The following is a 22,000-nucleotide window of genomic DNA, read 5'->3' as shown; positions in this document are numbered from 1 at the left end:
GGACGTCCATTGGGGCTCCTTTTGTCTTGTTTTCTCTCAATTTTTTACTACTGTAATAGTAAATAAAGCTTAGTTCTCTGTTATTGGTATAAAAAATGGAGTGTAGTTAGCTGAAGTATGGCCCTACCTGGTAGCTGAGGAAAGTAAATAAAACGTTTTTTAAATGTATGTTGTGTGCATGCTTGAGTGTGAGTGTGTGTTTACATGACAGTGTAAGTGTTAATGCGTGTGTGTATAAGCAAGTGTGAGTGAATGTAATAGAAGGTCAAAGGGCAAGTGATGTCACTTCTGCTACCCCTGGCATTTTGGTGAATTGGTGTTCATGATACACAGGGGCATGTTTTGATAGCAGCTTGTAATTTCAATAAGCAACCACAAGTGCTGGCCTTAACGTGGATGCTACTGACTTCTTTGATGATAATATGTTAAAATGTTGTACATTTGCAGATATGCCAAAGCCAAGGGGTGGTGATTTTGATTTGACATTGTCCTAAGAGCTGGACAGGGCAACTGGAGCATGTAGATTATCACTGAACGCCAGTAGTGCATTGGTTCATGTTATGCAGCTATATGGTAGATGGTTGAAAAGCACTATAACCTTCAGTTATGGAATATGCTTATTTTTCCTCGGGCCATGATGCAAGCTCTCGTATGGATTTGTGTTTGGCCTCACAATCCATAATAGTGAAGGTATAAGCAGTGGATATATTGTACTGAACTCTGTTGGATCACTCCCCCGTTCTCCGTTTCTTGGATAGTTCCACTTACTCTAAAGCACTTTCTGCATTGGAGGTTAAAGGCATCAGAGCTGCAAGATTCTGTTTTCCATTTTGATTTAGGGCCAGCCTGGTGGAATACTACAAATTGAAGAAGGGGTTGGTTTCTGATGCCAGGTCCTTATAGGAAGTCTTCAAACCATACATCATAGGCTTGGAAATTTAAAAATCACTAAGCATGTGATTGGGAGGGTTGGAGCAAGATCATAAACAACTTGAGAATGATTATGAGTTAAGCAAAGAGGGGCCACCCTAATAAAACATTAAAGAAATTTAGGATTAAGGAGGCGGGGGCAAGATGGCAATTGCATTTGACGCCCGTTGAGAGACTTTCATCCTCGGCTCACCGGCATATCCCAGTCTGGCAATAATGATGATAATGGAGGTGCAAACTACTGACAAATTGCAGTGGGTGCTTAAGAAGTGCATAAGGAATGTATCTTCACCCAAAGTGGAGAATCTCCCTCCTGTGGTGTATTTACCAGTTTCTGAAGGTGGGTGCTGAGGCTCAGGTTTGAGCTGCACGGACTTCCATACCAGTTTCCTTTGTCTCCCAGGTTGTGTTCCATGCACTCGCTGTTGTTTGTTTTGCTGACGAACACTGGTCTTCAAGGCAAGGGATGCCACTTAAGGGGCCGAAGGCTGTGAAGTTTCCCCCAGGAGAAGAGTGATGGAAGACAGAGTTCAGGGGCAGGTGTACTGTGCCTGAAGATAGAGCAACTTGGTCTGGCGACCAAGAAACCCGGAATAAGACCCCTGGGGACAGAGGACTCGACACTGACACAGGTGAACGAGAAAGTGCCTAGTCAGTCACACCTGCCACCTGTTTTGCAGACTCAGCACTCTATTTCGGATTTCTTCCCGCCTGCCATAAACACTGTCACAAACAATGTTACAAACACTGTCACAAATATTGATGGGAGTGTTGCAGACCCCAGTATTGTTGGTAATGACAGAGGAAGCGAGGAGGGCAGGCAGCATGGACTACACAATAATGATGGCCCTGAGCAGAGGGAAGGGGACTCTACTGTAGACTCACCAGGTACTTTTAGGGAGAGCTTCTGGTTGCTGCCTGGTTCTACCAATGAAGAATCCAAAAGTAGAACACTTATGGACGGTGTTTCAATAGCCATGGAGCCGGGTAGAGGGCCAATTTGTGAACTTGATGACGGTAGCAGAAATGGAAGCCTTACTCAGCGGGTCATGTTAGTGCCACCAGGAATGACGGAGAAGCACTCCAGGAAGGTGCTCAGGAACCCACAACCTTTCAATGACGGTTCTGGTGTGCCGATGTCCAATGTTGTAGCACCTCTCATTCTGATTAGCAGGTGTTAGGTATGGGGTGAGTATCCATGGCCTCAAAGCACATGCACTGTATAAGACCTGACAGCCTTAGGGTGGTCACCCCTAACTTTTTGCCTGCCTCCCTCCACTTTTTGGACACTGTTTTTGCTGGTTTTTAGACTCTGCGCAATTTACCACTGCTAACCAGTGCTAAAGTGCACATGCTCTTTCCCTTTAAACATGGTAACCTTGGATCATACCCAATTGGATTATTTAATTTACTTATAAGTCCCTAGTAGAACGCACTATATGTGCCCAGGGCTTGTAGATTAAATGCTACTAGCGGGCCTGCAGCACTGATTGTGCCACCCACTTAAGTAGCCCCTTAACCTTGTCTCAGGCCTGCCACTGCAAGGCCTGTGTGTCTAGGTTCACTGCCAATTCGACTTTGCATTTAAAAGTACTTGCCAAGCCTAAAATTCCCCTTTTTTATACATATAATTCACCCCTAAGGTGTGCCCTAGGTAACCCCTAGGGCAGGGTGATGTGTGGGTAAAAGGCAGGACATGTACCTGTGTAGTTTACATGTCCTGGTAGTGTAAAACTCCTAAATTTGTTTTTACACTACTGTGAGGCCTGTTTCCTTCATAGGCTAACATTGGGGCTGCCCTCACACATTGTTGGAGTGGTAGCTTCTGATCTGAAAGGAGTAGGAAGGTCATATTTAGTATGGCCAGAATGGTGATACAAAATCCTGCTGACTGGTGAAGTTGGATTTAATATTATTATTTTAGAAATGGCACTTTTAGAAACTGAGCATTTCTCTGCACTTAAATCTTTCTGTGCCTTACAATCCACGTCTGGCTGGGTTTGGTTGACAGCTCCTTGTGCATTCACTCAGACACACCCCAAACACAGGATACTCAGCCTCACTTGCATACATCTGCATTTTGAATGGGTCTTCCTGGGCTGGGAGGGTTGAGGGCCTGCTCTCACACAAAGGACTGCCACACCCCCTACTAAGACCCTGGCAGACAGGATTGAACTGAAAGTGGGCCTGGTGTACTTCTAAGCCACTCTTTGAAGTCTCCCCCACTTCAAAGGCACATTTGCGTATAAAATCAGGGCCTCTGCCCTACCACCTCAGACACTTCCTGGAGAAGAAACTTGTAACCAGAACCTGCATCCTGCCAAGAAGAAATGCCTGGCTGCCCAAAGGACTCACCTGACTGCTTTCTGTGAATGACTGCTGCCTTGCTGTTGCCCTACTGCCTTGCTGCTCCCTGGCTGTGATGAAGAAGTGCTCTCCAAGGGCTTGGATAGAGCTTGCCTCCTGTTTCCTGAAGTCTCAGGACCAAAAAGACTTCTCTCTTGCAACTGGACTCCTTGTGCGGCGAAAATTTGACGCACAGCTTGCTAAAAACGATGCACAGCCTGCCCGCGGTGAAAAATTCACTGCACGCCGAACCGGAACAACACCGCTTGACTTTGCAAGGAAAAGATCGACGTGGCGCCTGCAGTGCGACCCGAACTTCGACGCATGGCCCACCAGATCGACGCACAGCCGACCTGGGACGATGCAGCCCAACTTCCAGATGAGAAATCGATGCGGCGCCTGCCGTGCGGGAGGAATTTCCCCTCACCGCCCACCGGAACGATGCAGAGCTTGTCACAAGCCCAGGATTCCACGCACAGACCCCGGGGCATCAGAAAACCACTCAACCTAAAGAGGATCCACTACCGAGCGCCGGAAATTGACGCCTAGCCATCCCAGCGTGGAAACTAAATGATGCATCGACCGTGTGCAGCCCGAGAAATCAACGCACACCCCTTTGTTTCCCCGCTTCTCCTCCTCTGCGGCCCTTTGCGGACATTTTTCACGCGAACCCGGTACTTTGTGCTTGAAAGAGACTTTGGGGGTCATTCTGACCTCGGCGGTAAAAGGCCCTTACCGCCGGTCAGAAGACCGCCATAACACCGCCGCGGCCGCGGTTAACCGCCACGGTCATTCTGACCCACAACGGCCAAACCTCCAAAATTCCGTCCTCCACTGCAGGCCGCCACATCAGCGGGCAGCGATAAACTGGAGATGACCAAACCTCCACCGTCACGCCAACAGAAATACTCCCATGCCATTACGACCCACGAATCCACACGGCGGTCATTCAAACGCGGTATTCCATTGGCGGTACACACCGCCGCGGTCAGAATACACACACATCACCAAAACACAGCCACATTGGACAATTTGAAATACACACACCTGATACACATACACACACCACTCCCACACAATCAACCAACTATAAAACACACACCCACATCACCCACAAACCCCTGCGACCATAATTACTGAGAGAAGGAGAGAGAGACACAGCAGACAATCCAAAGCAAGACACACTGAGGCACACTACACCATCACACACACCACATAGTAGCACAAAGCACCACTCACCAACATACTTATCATCACATACACCACCCCACACCACCCCATGGCACCCCAAAGGCACCCATGCTTTTCGGACCAAGAACTCCGGGTCATGGTGGAGGAAATCCTAAGAGTGGAACCCCAGCTCTTCGGCTCGCAGGTGCAGCACACCAGTATAGCTAGGAAGGCGGAGCTATGGCAGCGGATCGTGGACAGGGTCAACGCGGTGGGACAGCATCCCAGGAATAGGGAGGACATACGCAAAAGATGGAACGACCTACGGGGGAAGGTCCGATCGATGGTCTCCAGGCACAACATCGCGGTCCAGAAGACTGGCGGCGGACCCCCACCCACCCCTCCCGAATTCACATCGTGGGAGCAAGACGTCTTGAACATCCTGCATCCTCAGGGCCTCGCAGGAGTAGCCGGAGGAATGGACTCTGGTAAGTCCAATCTCAACTACTATATCCCCCCCACCCCACCAGCATGCCAACCCACACCCCCACCCTCACCCCCAACCCCCCAGCACACATCCTCCCTGACAATGTCTCACCAGCACAACCCACCCATCCCAACACCAACTCCTGCATGCCAACACAAATCATGGGCACCCATCACCTAAGCATGACCACTGCACTAACCTCCCCCCCCCCTAACTACCCTCACAACACCTCCCTCAAGGGAATGCCTGCACTGGGGGACAAGGGCACCCATAACACGCACGCTATTGCACACACAGAAACAATAACCAAACTCTCTTACCCCATGCAGGACCCGAACGACAACACACCAGCCAGGAGGGTCCAGAAGTGTCCATCCCACCACCGGAACAGGCCCACACTGAGGATAGCAGCTCTGTCGACAGTGAACCTGATGACCAGCCCGGACCATCGGGGACCTCTGGGCAGTCGGTTCCCCTCAGGCAGCCACAGGCCACACCAGACCCGACCCCCTCTGCCAACACCAGCACAGCTCCCACCCAGCGGGCCCATGCCTCTGTCTCTAGGACAGCTCAATCAGCGGTGTGTCCGCCACTACAGGGCACCTAGGCTAACCCAACACCCCAACAACAACAGGGACCTGGGGGCAGTGGTAGCGGGCACACCGTCCAGGGGACAGAGGCCAGGGGAAACCGGGCAGCTCGGAGGGCTGCTGTGCGACAGGGGGGGGAGGAGAGGCCCAGGGAACCCACTCTCCAAGAGGCCCTCACCACCATCATGGGGGCATACCACCACTCCCAAGAAACGATGGCGACGGTACTGGCCAGGTTCACTGAGATCCAGGCACAGCAGGAAGAACGCTACATGGGGTTCAGGGAGGAGCTGAGAATCATCGGGACCACAATGGGGACCATCGTCCTGGCCCTCCACAGGATAGAGGATACGTTGCGGGACCATGGTGCACCACACAGGGCCCCTGTCACTAGGCCGGACCAGGAACAGCCTACCACCTCCGCCGGCGCTAGTGGACAGGAGGTCCCAACACCTCGACGGCCCCCCAGAACCCCACCTCCTGCTGAAGAACAACCACCCCGTAAGAGGAGCCTGAGACCAAAAAAAAAGACAGAGTAGGATGTCAAGACCCCCGCCAGCAGGACATACCCCCTCAAGTCTTCCCACTGTCCCACATTGCCACCCTGTCCAACCATGAACTGCCTATGCTCCATCCTTCCACAGGCAAAAGAACAATGCACCTGTGAGACTGAGAACTGGACTCTGCCATGGATATTCCTCCACCCCCACCCATCACCCTTAGAATCACATGTACCGATATCTAGCACTGTAAATAAATCACATTTTGCACACAAATCTGTTTTGAGTCATGCTGTATTATTAACAAATGTATTACATATTACTGTTCAATTTCTGTTCTGTCAATTAGTCATGACAACATACCAATGTCAATACGCTGTATTTCATGTGCGAACCAAGCAGAAGTCAGGTACTGAGTCAGACAGCACTGAGAAGGGAAGGGAGGAGGCTATAAGCAATTGTGAAATGGCGTGGGTGATTCTTACCTGGGTGTTACTGGAAATACTGTTGTATCACTCTGTCCCTATTGTCTGTGTCGTCCTCAGAGTCTTCCTCCTCTTCACTCTCCACAGGCTCCACGGCTTCTACAACACCACCATCTGGACCATCCTCCTGCAGGAAAGGCACCTGGCGTCGCAAAGCCAGGTTGTGGAGCATACAGCACGCCACGATGATATGGCACACCTTCTTTGGTGAGTACATTAGGGATCCACCTGTCATATGCAGGCACCTAAATCTGGCCTTCAGGAGCCCAAAGGTTCGCTCAATCACCCTCCTAGTACGCCCATGGGCCTCATTGTACCGTTCCTCTGCCCTGGTCCTGGGATTCCTCACTGGGGTCAATAACCACGGCAGGTTGGGGTAACCAGAGTCACCTATTAGCCACACACGCTGTCTCTGTAGCTGGTCCATCACATAGGGAATGCTGCTATTTCGCATAACATACGCGTCATGCACTGACCCTGGAAACTTGGCATTTACATGGGAGATGTACTGGTCAGCCAAACAGACCACCTGGATATTCATTGAATGGTAATTCTTCCTGTTCCTGTACACCTGTTCATCGTCATTTGGGGGGACTAAAGCCACATGGGTCCCATCAATTGCACCAATGATGTTGGGGATGTGTCCAAGGGCATAGAAATCAGCTTTCACTGTAGGCAAATCACCCTCCTCTGGGAAAATTATGTAGCTCCGCATGAGTTTCATCAGGGCAGACAACACTCTGAATAAGATCTTGGAAAACATAGGCTGAGACATCCCAGATGACATGGCCACTGTTGTCTGGAATGAGCCAGTTGCAAAGAAATGGAGGACTGACAGAACCTGCACCAGAGGGGGAATTCCTGTGGGTTGGCGGATGGGGGACATCAGGGCTGGCTCCAGCTGGGCACACAGTTCATGGATGGAGGCACGGTCAAGTCGGTATCGTAGTATTATATGGCGTTCTTCCATTGTCGACAGGTCCACCAGCGGCCGGTACACGCGAGGATCCCTCCTTCTCATCCCTAGTCCCAGCGGACGGTGCCTAGGAAGGAGAATATGGAGTACAGAGTCAATCCACTCACAGGTACGTACAACACAGCTTGCACAGTACAGGTAAATATATGGTTTGATATGTTTGTATGTGTGCCATTGCAAGGCCTAGGCCTGTGTGACGCATTAGAAATTAAGCCATGTGGGCCCTTGAAATGGCCGATGCCTGACCTGTGAAGTGGGACAATGGGATGTGAGGTCAATGCGCTGGCGGGGCACACCGTGGCGGTAGGCGGTCGAAGACCGCGGCGCAAAGCCGCATTGTTTAACATTGAAGCCTATGGGTTTCAGGAGCCAATGACGATGTGCGCCGGCGGTCGCGGGACGCACCGCCGCGGTACGCACCGCCGCGGGCGTGACCGCCATTTTCTATCAGCTCAATCATTCGAGACCTGATCATCCACAGGAGAGGACCTATACTGCAAGTGCTGCTGTGAACTCGGTCTGGAAGTGACAATGGCTGCTGCTACTGGTGAAAGGGCCCCCGCCTTCAGTTCAGAAGAGTTGGAGAAGCTCGTGGACGGGGTCCTCCCCCAGTATGCGCAACTCTACGGTCCTCCAGACCAACAGGTGAGTACACTCAGTGCACATTGAATGGGTTATGCCTGTGTGGAGGGGGGGGGATGTAAGTTGGTGGGGTGTGGAGGGAATGGGGAGTGCAACGCACGACAGATGAGAGAATGGGAACCATGACAAGGTTGGGGAGGGGGGGGGGGCATGTACTCCAAACATGCAGATATGTGACGGTTTCTCTTTCCCACCCTGTACATGTCAAACAGGTGAGCGCCCACCAGAAAATCGATATTTGGCGTGCCATCGCCGAGGAAGTCCGGAACTTGGGGGTCCACAACAGACGGGGCACCCACTGCTGCAAGAGGTGGGAGGGCATCCGCCGCGGGACGAGGAAGACCGCAGAAACACTGCTGGGGATGGCCTTCCGACCTAGGAGGGGTGCCAGTCGCACCATGACCCCTCTGATGTCCCGGATCCTGGCGGTGGCCTACCCTAATTTGGATGGGCGCTTGAGGACAGCACAGCAGACACAAGGGGGTGAGTATCCGCACATTCTCCCATCTGTATGCGCATTGGAGGCGTCTGGGGGGGGAGGAGGGCTGTGGGTGACATTAGGCCCGGGCGCTCTCTGTAGTGTAGTCCGCTCCCTTAGGCATGGCCCTGTGCCCCCGCCCCCCACCTCTGTAGGGTGCCAAATGCAGCTACCCATGCTCCAGCATCACCCATGTGCGCGTGTGTTGTCCCTAGACCTGTTTGCCTAGTCAGAAGTACTGAGTAGTGTACCCCAAGTTCACGACTTAGTGCACGAGGCACCTGTGTCTGTCCTCTCCGCAAAGGGTATTACTAAGGCATGCACTCAACTTTGTTTCATTTCTCCCCCCACCCTAAATCTTTGTCTTCTTGTGTTTTAGCATCATCAGGCGGAGGAGATTTGGCGTCGGAGCAGGAGGGAGCTGCAGGTCACCAGGCCCCGGTGGGCACTGACACAGACACCGAGGGCACCAGTGATCCGGAGGGCGAGGGGAGCACCACAACGGGGGCCGGTGGAGACACCAGCGACACGGACACGTCCTCGTTTGGGAGCTCCCTAGCGGGGGCGGCACCATCTGTGCCCCCCGCAACAACAGGTACAGCCGCCACCCAGCGCACCAGCACCGCCCTCCCAGCAGCCCCTCAGTCTTCGCTCCGTGGCCGCTCGGCCAGGAAGGCGCGCGTCTCCTTCGCCCCAGGCACCTCAGCCCCTGCCTCTGTTACCCCTGCTGCCCTCAGTGCGGAGCTCATTGACCTGGTGAGGACGCTCATTGTTGCGCAGACTACCCTTCTGAATGCCATCCAGGGGGTGGAAAGGGAGGTGCATCGGAGCAATGCCTACCTGGAGGGCATTCATTCGGGTCAGGCTGCCCATCAACGAGCGTTCACTGCTCTGGCCTCAGCACTGACGGCAGCCATTGTCCCTGTCTCCAGTCTCCCTCTTCTATCTGCCTCCACCCTTTCTCTGTCTCCTGTACCTCAACCTATCCCATCCACACCATCAGACCAGCCTGCACACACCTCAACACCCAAGGCCAGCTCATCCAAACATAAGCACCACAGAAAACACAAGCATTCACCCAAGCAACACACAGATGCAGACATATCAACAGTCACTACCACCTCTGTGTCCCCGTCCTCCTCGTCTCCCTCCTCCCTCCCTGTGACGTCTACACTCACACCTGCATGCACCCCAACATCAGCCAGTTTTTCCACCACCAGCAAACCCTCCACTACAGTCCGCACACCTGCAGTCACCACCCCCACTGGCATTTACACGTCCCCTGTGTCCTCTCCCACTGTGTCTGTCACCCCCTCTTCCAAGACACATAAACGCAGGCAGACACCCAAACAACAGCCAACCACCTCACCACAGCCTACGTCCCAGTCACCTGCACCCAAGGACAGCACACCTGGCTCTCATACAACCACATCCTCTTCCTCCACTTCTCTCACCACTACTCCTACCCCTTACCTTGGTCCCAAGAAAAATTACCTCTCCAGTTTTGACCTCTTTCCCTCCCCCGACCCACCCCCTCCAACTGGGAAAAGTCCCAAGGGCACCTCAGCCACCACCAGCCCAACTACTACAGTGCAAGTGGTGCATGGCATGTGGAGTCCACCCTTTGGCGGCAGTAACACTTCGGTGAGCAGCAAGGGGACAGCCAGCCCCCCCCCAGGCAAGAGGACCCGGAAATTGAAGGGCCGCCGTGAGCGGACAGAGACGGCTGCCCCCAAGGAGGTGACTCCGGCCACTTCACCGGCCACAGCAGCCAGGGGAGGCAAGGGCCCGAGAGCCCCATCTAAGGAGCGGAAGGACAGCAGGGCGGAGAGGACAACCACCAGGAGCGCGGAGCAGGAGCGCCCCACAAGCCCCATCCCGGCTGCAAGGGACGACACCAAAGGGCCCAGGACTCACTCCCCGAAGGGGCCTGACACAGCACGGTCGGAGGGCGACTGAGCAGGGTGTCCAGGCCAGGTATGACTCCCTTGACATACTGCAAGAGCACCGCTGAAGAGGGCCCCGCCGTGAAGACAGGTACCGCTGAAGAGGGCCCCGCCGTGAAGACAGGTACCGCTGAACAGGGCCCCGCCGTGGAGACAAGTACCGCTGAACAGGGCCCCGCCGTGAAGACAGGTACCGCTGAAGAGGGCCCCGCCGTGAAGACAGGTACCGCTGAACAGGGCCCCGCCGTGAAGACAGGTACCGCTGAACAGGGCCCCGCCGTGCAGAAGAGCACCGCTGAAGAGGGCCCCGCCGTGAAGACAGGTACCGCTGAACAGGGCCCCGCCGTGCAGAAGAGCACCGCTGAAGAGGGCCCCGCCGTGAAGACAGGTACCGCTGAAGAGGGCCCCGCCGTGAAGACAGGTACCGCTGAACAGGGCCCCGCCGTGGAGACAGGTACCGCTGAACAGGGCCCCGCCGTGAAGACAGGTACCGCTGAACAGGGCCCCGCCGTGAAGACAGGTACCGCTGAACAGGGCCCCGCCGTGCAGAAGAGCACTGCTGAAGAGGGCCCCGCCGTGAAGACAGGTACCGCTGAAGAGGGCCCCGCCGTGAAGACAGGTACCGCTGAACAGGGCCCGCCGTGCAGAAGAGCACCGCTGAAGAGGGCCCCGCCGTGAAGACAGGTACCGCTGAAGAGGGCCCCACCGTGAAGACAGGTACCGCTGAACAGGGCCCCGCCGTGCAGAAGAGCACCGCTGAAGAGGGCCCCGCCGTGAAGACAGGTACCGCTGAAGAGGGCCCCGCCGTGAAGACAGGTACCGCTGAACAGGGCCCCGCCGTGGAGACAGGTACCGCTGAACAGGGCCCCGCCGTGAAGACAGGTACCGCTGAAGAGGGCCCCGCCGTGAAGACAGGTAGCGCTGAACAGGGCCCCGCCGTGCAGAAGAGCACCGCTGAAGAGGGCCCCGCCGTGAAGACAGGTACCGCTGAAGAGGGCCCCGCCGTGAAGACAGGTACCGCTGAACAGGGCCCCGCCGTGGAGACAGGTACCGCTGAACAGGGCCCCGCCGTGAAGACAGGTACCGCTGAACAGGGCCCCGCCGTGAAGACAGGTACCGCTGAACAGGGCCCCGCCGTGGAGACAGGTACCGCTGAACAGGGCCCCGCCGTCTCAAGCACCGCTCCGCTGGGCCCTTCCTGTCAAGCACCGCTCCGCTGGGCCCCGCCGTCTCAAGCACCGCTCCGCTGGGCCCCGCCGTCTCAAGCACCGCTCCGCTGGGCCCCGCCGTCTCAAGCACCGCTCCGCTGGGCCCTTCCTGTCAAGCACCGCTCCGCTGGGCCCTTCCTGTCAAGCACCGCTCCGCTGGGCCCCGCCGTCTCAAGCACCGCTCCGCTGGGCCCCGCCGTCTCAAGCACCGCTCCGCTGGGCCCTTCCTGTCAAGCACCGCTCCGCTGGGCCCCGCCGTCTCAAGCACCGCTCCGGTGGGCCCTTCCTGTCAAGCACCGCTCCGCTGGACCCTTCCTGTCAAGCACCGCTCCGCTGGACATCGCCATGTCATGCACCGCTGCGCTGGGTCCCGCCGTCTCAGGCACTGTTTATGGTTCACTGTGCCCACCATGCCTCCTCCTTGACCAGTGGACTCTGTAATCCACCTGAGAGACTGTGGCTTTGCACTCCCCAGGATGGTACAGTGGGCAACCCACCCACTGTAGAGACATTGAGAGACTGTGGCTTTGCACTCCCCAGGATGGTCCAGTGGGCAACCCACCCACTGCAGAGACTTGAGAGACTGTGGCTTTGCACTCCCCAGGATGGTACAGTGGGCAACCCACCCACTATAGAGACCTTGAGAGACTGTGGCTTTGCACTCCCCAGGATGGTACAGTGGGTATGGTATGGTGGCTCCTCGTGGATCTGGCGTCGTGGACTCATGTGGCTGTGGTGGCCCCCCCTTCCCTTCCCCCTGAGGTGCCTGTAGTTTTGACATCGGATGCCCCTGCAGTGTTCTCTCCAAAGGACTCAGGTCTCGTGTGTGGGCTTTGCCCTTGTTTCGCAGAACCTTGGCCCACGCACATGTTAGATTCATAGGATGTGCAGGACTTGTTACTTCAGTGATACACTGATGTGTATATATTTTTGGTTTTTGTAAATATTTTTCACGGTTGCTCAATTATTTCCAGGTGCTTTTTTTGTACATAAATATTTATTCCAAATTTGGTTGTGTCATTGTATTTTTAAAGGGTGTTTGTGTGGTGTCACTGTGACTTCCTGCTCTGCATTGGTGTGTACATATTGGGGGGATGGGGGGGTCACATATGTGTATGCCCGTAACCTTTCTTCCTCCCCCCTCCCGTGTGTCGTAGGTGCAGTACTCACCGTTGACGTCTGCGCCGGAGTTCGTACTCGTGGTAGATGAGCAGGTAGACGAGAGCAGGTATGATGTTCAATTTGGGTTCCATGCGGTCCGGATTCCGCGTGGAGTGTCTCGAGGTGAGCGTTTTCCATTGGAAATGTCTGTTTCCGCCGTGTTTTTATCGGCGGTGCTCCCGCCCCGGAAAAGGTGGCGGATTGGTGGGTCGTGATAGGGTGGGCGGTACATTGTCTGCCGCCTGGCTGTTGGCGGTGACCGCCGCGCTTTTTGTTTGTTCCGCCGTGGCGGTCGGAGTGTTAATGCGGCGGGCTGTGTTGGCGGTTCCCGCCAGGGTCAGAATTGCATTTTTTTGACCGCCGGCCTGTTGGCGGGTTGGCCGCCGCTTTATCACCGACCGCCAGGGTCAGAATGACCCCCTTTGTTTGCTTTTAAAAGACTTAAGACACTTTATATCACTTTTCAGTGATATCTTTACATTTTCTTATTGCATCTTTGATCGTTTTGACCTGGAAATATCCAGATAAATATTATATTTTTCTAAACACTGTGTGGTGTATGTTTGTGGTACTATATTGTGTTATTGTCTGACTTATTGCACAAATACTTTACACATTACCTTCTAAGTTAAGCCTGACTGCTCAGTGCCAAGCTACCAGAGGGTGGGCACAGGATAATTTGGATTATGTGTTACTTACCCTGACTAGAGTGAGGGTCCTTGCTTGGACAGGGGGTAACCTGACTGCCAACCAAAGACCCCATTTCTAACACGCTGTCACCTGTGTAACAAAACAGCAGATAGGAGCATGGCTTTACATGGTTATGCAGTAACACATATTTATGACATTGATGAGTACTACACAGTACCTAATAAATATCCATCATCAAACTCCCCACGTTATAGGCGTTGGTGTATCCCACTGTGTCTGAAAATATACGCATCATGTGTGCTCCCTGGATATTTTGCCACTATATCGGTTATGACATTATGGGCATCACATACCACCTGGATGTTGAGTGAGTGAGTACATTTACTATTGCGGAACACATATTCCAGATTTGCAGGAGGACATATGGGTATATGTGTCCCGTCCACACACCCTATTACATGGGGAAAGTTGGCAATTCTGTAGAAGTCCAATTTGGTGTTGTGTATTTCCTCCGCATTCCTGGGAAGGGTGTGGGCAGCCCTAAGCATCCAGACGGACTTTCCCCACTTGTGCTCCGCTTGGTACAAGTACAAAGTCAAGTGCTACAAACTATTCCCCTGCAAAATGGCATAAGTGGTCCAGCCCGTAATATAGGTTTGGCAGTAGGAGCAGACATGATGGGGGCTGCCCTGAGCAGATGGATAAGTTCTTCTCCCTGACTGATGGCTTGGACTCTTCTAGTGGGCACCAGAGCGATGTAGATGTGGTTGCAGAAAAAGACTTGCTTTGAAAATCTTCAAGAGTGTCCGTGAGCTGGGAGCTGGTTTTGAGCAGTGCAGCAGATAAGCCTTGTACTGGTAGGCAAAAGAAATATAGAGGAAGGAAGATAAGAGGGGCCTCCTCGCAGAAGCTGAGCAAGCCACAGAACAGATCCCCTGTTTTCATAACTTTAAGATGGGATTGCTCGGCCACAAGGCAGGTGTACGCTGAAGACGTGTTGCAACCTGGAACTTCAGCTGACCGGGAAATGGCATAGCAGGTGTCAGCAGTTGGAGGGGAACCTACACTCAGCCTCATTTATAGCTCTATAAGACATTTGCAGGAAGAGGTTCGTAATGAAAGCCACACGGCCTGCCTAGTTAACCTTAAATTTCAGGGTGCTACTAGGAAGGTCAACAAAGCGTGCATGAAGATGGGAACTCGGATCTCTGCAGTAGAAGATCATACTGAAGTTTTGGAATTAGATTTGGGGACGCTCCAAGGACAAACTGGTAAGCAGCAGTCCAAGATGTCTCACTTAATGTGGAAGATGGAAGACCAGCTGCGGCCCGTCCTTTAGGGCAGAGGGGCCACGTCCCCCCACCTTTTGCCCCTCATGAAGAGTGCCTGACAGACGCTCTTCATGTTCAGCTCAGGCAGCCAGGAGCGAGACATGCACAATTTGCGCAGACGCCTGGCTGCTTGAGCTGAACTTTGCTGGGCTGAAGAGGTCACAGCTCCTATGGGCGTGACCTCCTCGGCTCAGCAAAGGTGCCTCGAGGCCCTTCCCCTCGGTGACGAGGGAAAGCGACACCCAGTGACTCCAATGTGGGTGCTTTAGGTTTTAGCTCTGAAGCGCCCAGGACGAGTGTCAATCAGTGATACCTCGTCACAGAGTGGCGTGGGGTCAGCAGTCTCACTGACCCCATCCCACTCTGTGACGAAGTTGGGACTGCTGCCCTCCCTCAATGGCTGACCTGAGGTCAGCCAATGAGGAAGGCAGCAGTCCCAACCCTCTTGGGACCTTCGAGCTGAAGGTAAGTGTGTGTGTGTTAATTTTTTTAAATTAATGTTTGGTGCATGCATGTATGTTTGAATGTTGATGAGTGTTGTGAATGGATGTGCTTGCGTGTGTGAATGAATGAGTGTGAGACTGCTTCCCACCCACCTACCTCCCTCCTAAATTTACCAGCCGCCACTGTGGAAAACCTTGAGAACCGGCAGTGCAGAAATAATCTGAGATTTTTGGGATTGGCAGAAAGCATAGAGGGCAACAGAGCCGTCATGGTAATTTATTTAACGGGGCTTTTCCTGAACTCACTACTTGGAACTGGGACTTGGATGTACAACTGGCACATCATTTTCTATTAAGTCTTAAAAAGCCATGTAGCGGGTAAGCGGATCAGCCTAGAGCTATGCCAGTCTATTTTGGGAATTTTTTGCTGCACCAAGGAATTTTGGAGAGAGCACACCCCAATGCCAGTAGGGCTCATAATAGCCAAACCTTTTCTGTCCGCCCAGACTTTTGTCACATCATAGTAGAAGGAAGATGGCGCCTCAGACAGCTTGTGAAACTTTTCCAGGATTTGGGTGGAGAGGCCTTTCTGTTGATCCCTGCCTCTTTGAAAGTTACTCTGAAAGGCCTAACACATACTTTTGTTTCTCAGGTCCAAGCCTCAAAGTACTTGAAGGAGATCTCCTCTGGGGCTAGGAATGATATGTAATGTATTTAAAGGAAGTAGGGAGATACTTTTTAAGGGGTCAGGATCTCTGATAGATGGACTCTGCTAAGCTGTGACCAGGAGGAGCTGCAATATGCTCTTGATTTGTTTGGGAGACTGGGGTCAGGGGACTTTGGGATAACAAGGGTATGTAGCAAAATAAGTTGACAAGGAGATAGGTTGGCTAGTGGGTGGGGTATGTTCCTTTATAGTCAAGTTGAATGAATGGATATTCTGGGGGATAATAAGGGGCATGCTTTTCTTCTTTTCAGGGTTTTGAGAGTGGCATCTCTCTCTCCGCCTGAGGGGTACGGGTCAAGGGTTCAGTATGTATTGAGTGTTGAATGTGGTTGAGATTGGGAGCACAAGAGGGGTGTCTTTCTGATAGTCATCACTCAAGCCTCCGGGGCCTGACTTCCCCCAGTAGGACATGGGGGAAGGTAGGGTTGGGTAAGATGTTTGGGGAGGTTTGCAGAAAAGTAGGTTTAATGTTGGAGGGATGGTAGGTGGTAAGGAGGCAGAGAGGGGGGCTGCGTTGGAGAGGATGAGGGGTTTTGAGGAGGGTAAGGTGGGGGTGGCAAACTGAGAGAAAGATTGAGCCTTTAAGGGTTGGATGTGGAGAACATCGATCTCTCAGTTGTTTTGAAAGGCAGCATGATATTGGAACTAGTGAAGATGGATAAGATAAGAATAGCATCTATCATTATTGGTGGTCTCATTGACAGCAATAAAAGGAGAAAGATGGCATTTGACTCAAAGTCGTTGCAGGCCAATATCCTTGGTCGACAGGGGGCACATATTGAGGCATCTAAGAAGCATATCCTAGAATATGTTGGCTTTCACTTAGTCAGGAGTACCACGCAAACTCATGAGGTTGCTATTCTGGCTCGTGGCAATGCTTATACATTTAAGCGCACAAGTGTGGATAAACTTGGGAGATTGGTGACCACGGAGTATCAGTATGGGAGTGGTGGTTTTACTTTAGCAATGGTTTATGAGTCAATTGTTGATGCTCCTACAGTTTTTGATTGGCTTAATAACAAGTTGGCCCTCTGGCCAACCCTGAATGTTTGCTGTTGTGATTTTATTTTAATGGGTTTGGGGATGGCTAGAGAAAGGTGCATGGGCATATACGGGTCGAAAGCCAAGAGTCTTATTGTTTTTGAGTCACTTCATGGACAATCATGGTCTGAGTGATGCCTGGAGCAAGTTAAAAGCGCCAGATCTAGGGTGCACTTACTTTTCCGCCCACCACAGCTTCAATAGTTGGTTGCATTATATATTGGTGTCACATACTTTTCTGCATGGGGCACATTTAGGAAAAATTCCCAGGGTGATGTCTGATCATAACTCTCTGGTGCTGGAATTAGATGGGAGTGGCTTTCAGCCCAAAGAGGTCAATTGGATTTTTGAAAGAGCACTCCTCTTCAATGAGTGTTATATACAGCATGTGAAGAGGTGTATTCCAGACTTTCTGGAGATTAATCAGGGAGGCTCTGTGGAGGGGGTGGTCTGGGAGGCCTTTAAAGCTGGTAATAGGCAGGGAGACCTTGAGTTTTTGATTGAGTCACCAAAAAAAATGAAAAGCTATGACAGATGGAGGTATATAAGGTGCTCGAAGAGGAAGAATCACAGTTAATAGCAGCAGTATTTTCAGAGGAAGATTCAGGGAAGGCTCGAAATATGATAGTGCTGTTTAGAGCTGCAATTCTAGACATCTCAAGTAGGGCGTCTGCAGAAAAAGGAGAGATACAAATATAATGAATGGGTCAGTCATCAACTGGCGGTCTGGGTCAGACAAAAATCTGCTCAAACTGAAGTATGGGAGGTTAAGGTTCAGAATGGCTTTTTGGCCACAGATGCCGACTGATTCTGCAAAGTTTTTAGGGTATTTTATGAGCAACTACATACATTGGGAAATGTATATATAGAAGGAGTTACAACACTATGGCCCTCATTACAACCTCAGCGGTCTTCCGAGAAGACCGCTGAGGCTGCGGGTGCCAGAATACTGCCAGTGCTGGCGGTAGTTCTGGCTCCCTATTTCAACTTTTCCGCTGGTCCAGCGGACGGTAACAGTGTTACCATCCGCGGGCCCAGCGTAAAAGTCTCATTAACATTGCTGCCGGCTCGTAATAGAGCCGGCGGCAATGCTCGTGTGCAGTGAGTGCAGTAGCACCCGTCGCGCATTTCACTGCCTGAAATTCGGGCAGTGAAATGCGCGACAGGACCTCCAGGGACACCCGAGTCCCCTTACTGCCAGCCTTTCCATGGCAGTGTCTACCGCCATGGACAGGCTGGCGGTAAGGGGAGTCGAAATCCCCAGGGCAGCGCTGCTTGCAGAGCTGCCCTGGTGGATTACGACCACCGGGACCACCATGGCAGTATACCGCCGGTCCCGCTGGTAGTACTGTGGCAGAAGCACCACGTTCGAAATGAGGCAGATAGTACCGCCAGCCTGTTGGCGGTACTACCGCCACAATAGCCCTGGTGGTCACCGACCGCCAGGGTTATAATGAGGGCCTATGTGAGCTCACTCCCTCTCAGGATACTTGAGGCCACATGTACGTAGACAAAAATTTGCGAGTCGGAAATTGCGATTCCATGCAAATTGCAATTACCTACTCGCAAATCAGAATGTACGAACAAATAGCAGACCAATTTTACGATTCTGTGCCGAGTCGCATCGAAATTTGCGAAATCGCAAATTGCGATTACCTAAATTGCGCATGGGGGTGTAACCGAATCACAATTTGTGACCTGGAATCGCAAATTAGTGAACGGTGCAAAAGTACAGAGAAATTCCACTTCCTGGTGCTGGATGATGACCTCAGAACCAGGAAGTGCCTCCCATAGAAGTGGGAGGAGTCTAGCCAAAACATACAGCAGAGGCACACCCAGCTGAGAGGAGCAACTGCAGCCATGGCAAGCCAAACAAAGGAGGCAAACACAGCAGAGAGGAAGAGAAAGCTCAAATTTTCAGACAAAGAGTTAGAAGTCCTCACTGAGGAGTGCTGCCTACATCATGAGGTCCTGTTTGGGAAGGCAGCAATGAGTGTCCCTGACTCACAGAAAAAGAAAATCTGGCTGAACATAATAAGTAAAATCAATGCCATTGGAGTCAGTCACCGCTCCATCGAGGAAGTACGCAAAAGATGGTATGACCTAAGGTCAAGAACTAGAGAAAGGGTTGCAGAGCGGATGAAGGAGGTGCATGAAACAGGTGGGGGACCATCCACAGTACCACCACCCACAGCAATTGAGAGTATGGTAGAGACCACACTGGAGCCAGAGGCTGTTGTTGGAATTGGGGACATAGACAGTTAAGTACCAGGAACCTCCAAAAGTAAGTGGCATATCTCACTTATTCACACTTTTCAAGGCATCATGCACACAACCACAGTTCATAAAAGCATGCATCATCCAAATAGTTCCATGCCTATAAGTCCACCTCAAGTTTAGTACATTATGGGTAATGTAGTACAGTAGTCCAAATGTTGATGAACTTTTAGTTTGATAAGCCACACATCTGAGAGGCACTGACAGTGTAGCCTCTGTGTCCCACAGGTCTCCCTCAGGTATCCACTGATGACCCCAGTGTGGAGGGAGGTGATGATGCCACCATGGCAGCAGAGGAGGCAGTCAGCATTTCCGCAGAGATGTGCAACACAACACCAATTGTTCCCAATGCACCTTAAACAACAGAGGACACAGATGAGGGTGTAAACCTAACTCCTGGGCCACGGATGGGTGAGAGCCAGCCACACAGATCAACAGGGTGCGGGCGTAGAAGGCGTTGTCTGACACATGATGCAGGTGAGGAGGATGCCAGTAAACAACTATTCATGGGACTGAAGGCATCCCTACTCAGCAGTCACCGCCTGCAAAACAAACACATGCAGTTGTTGAACTGGAATTTACAGTGTATGCAACAGGCTCTCACACAGGGATTTGGGAATGTGGAAACATAATTATCCACCATGAATAGCAACATTGTCAACCTTACCACTGCCATCACTGACCTATGTAGGGAAATGGTGGCAGACCAGGCCCATGTAAGGCGCAATGAGCGCAGCACAGCTACACGGTTGGGCCGGCTCAGTCAGCCCACTGGCCGCCTATCCACCTCACCACCACAACATCATGCCTGTCAAGAAGCACTGTCACGCTCCAGGTTGAACTAGGACATTTTGCTGGAGATGTGGCAAGGGGACTAGGCCGCATTACTGCTGTTGTGAACCTAATTCATACCTCCCAGGCAACAAGAGGCACAGGTGACACCCCTCAGGACAGAGAGGACTTTCGATTGTGAGCAGCATTTCTGCCTCAGTTGCCCACATCCTGCGTAGTAGCATTTCCCGCCAGACATCTGTGGACCAACCAGGCACAGGCCATGGTGGTCGTAGCCGTAGGAGGGTGTGATGTTATGTCTCTAGGTTTATCATAAGGCACATGAGTGGAAAGTGTTATGTAATGTTACATAATGTTTGTTTACTGCTTGGTATAAGCCACCATTTACATAATGCACTCCTGACATTAAAGGATATTTTTGTTTTGCACAACCTGGCTATGTGTGTTTTACATTTGTGAATGTAGTTATGGTTGGCACTTACCTGCCAAAGTAATGAGCTGCTATGTGATCCCGTCTCTGTCTGCCCTCCATTGCGATGCTACCATCCCCAGGCTGTCGTAGTGGTGGCTCCTGCTCCTAATCCTCAGAATCTGGGTCATCTAGGGTGAGATGTAGCCCACGTCTGGTTGCAATGTTGTGTAGGATGGCACATGTCGCCACGATCTTGCATGCAATCTCTGGGGCATACTGGAGTCAAACTCCACTTTTGTGCAGGCATCTAAAACGTGACTTCAACATACCAAAGGTCCTTTCAATGACGGTTCTGGTGCACCGATGTCCAATTTTGTAGCGCCTCTCATTCTGATTAGCAGGTGTTAGGTATGGTGTGAGTATCCAGGGCCTCAAAGTGCATGCACTGTCACCTTTGTAACAAAACAGCAAATATGAGCATGGCTTTACATGGTTATACGGTGACATGTATTTATGACATTGGTGAGTACTACACAGTACCTAATAAATATCCATCATTAAACTCCTCACGTTCTAGGCGTTGGTGTTTCCACTGTGCCTGAAAATGTATGCATCATGTGTGCTACCTGGATATTTTGCCACTATATCGGTTATGACATTATGGGCAGGCATCACATACCACCTGGATGTTGAGTGAGTGAGTACATTTCCTATTGCGGAACACATAATCCAGATTTGCAGGAGGACATATAGGTAACTGTGTCCCGTCCACACACCCGATTACATGGGGAAATTTGGCAATTCTGTAGAAGTCCAATTTGGTGTTGTGTATTTCCTCCGCATTCCTGGGAACGTAAATGTATCTCGACATGTGTGCGAGTATGGCATCTAAGAATCGTCTAAAGAATCATGACACAGCACTTTGGGACACCCCACCAGCAACAGCAATCACCCCCTGATAGCTACCCGAGGCCGAGAGGTGCAGTGAGCACAGCACTTGCACATGTGTGGGGATGGAGCAGCTGCACAGGGTTTGGCTTTTTAGCTGAGGTTTCAGCAGTTCAATGATCTCTAAGATAACTTTGCTGCTCAGTCCATATTTCTCATATATTTCCTCCTCAGTCTGTTGAAATATGGTCTGCCTGGTTCTGTATATCCTCTTCTGTCTCAGCTTCCTCCTCCTCTGCTGGGTAGCCTGGAATCGCCTCATCCATGCAATCACGTAGAGTGCAGCCATTTTGGAAAACCCTGATGCCTTCTGGGTCTGCTTTTATACTTTGGTTCTGCTTTCCACCTGTTTAGCATCAGTGCTAATCTGCATGTGCAAAATGCCCTATTTGCAACTAATCGCAATTTGCGACTACCATGTACATTAGCTTTGCGAGTCGCAAATTGCGATTTCTTATT

The sequence above is a fragment of the Pleurodeles waltl genome, chromosome 9 (assembly GCF_031143425.1).
Source record: "Pleurodeles waltl isolate 20211129_DDA chromosome 9, aPleWal1.hap1.20221129, whole genome shotgun sequence".
Classification (NCBI taxonomy): Eukaryota; Metazoa; Chordata; class Amphibia; order Caudata; family Salamandridae; genus Pleurodeles; species Pleurodeles waltl.
Note: the sequence above shows the minus strand (reverse complement) of the source record.